We start from the raw sequence: 316 nt of genomic DNA on the forward strand, positions 1-316 counted from the left end.
CCAATCAAGAGTGGCCTCCTGGAGCTCTTGGCCAATCCACGCCGCGCTTCAACGAGTCGGGTGGAGCCGACCGAAACATTCCAGAGGGAGCCCGCCTCGTCCGGCTCTTCCCGACTCCCCTGCCCTGCAGCGTAGTGGACCTTCCCGTCCCTCCTAAGCCACGGCGGGCTATACCACCGCAGGGCGGCGGAGGGGGGAGCTGAGGCTGGACCCCGGCGAATCGAGGGGAAGGAAGGAGACGAGTTACCAATGGGAAGCTGGGGCCCTGGGCCATGTGCTGTGGGTTGAGTGTCTGGGGGGGAGGGGCTGGGGGGGA

This window comes from Myotis davidii, unplaced genomic scaffold (genome assembly GCF_000327345.1).
Source record: "Myotis davidii unplaced genomic scaffold, ASM32734v1 scaffold1204, whole genome shotgun sequence".
NCBI classification, from domain to species: domain Eukaryota; kingdom Metazoa; phylum Chordata; class Mammalia; order Chiroptera; family Vespertilionidae; genus Myotis; species Myotis davidii.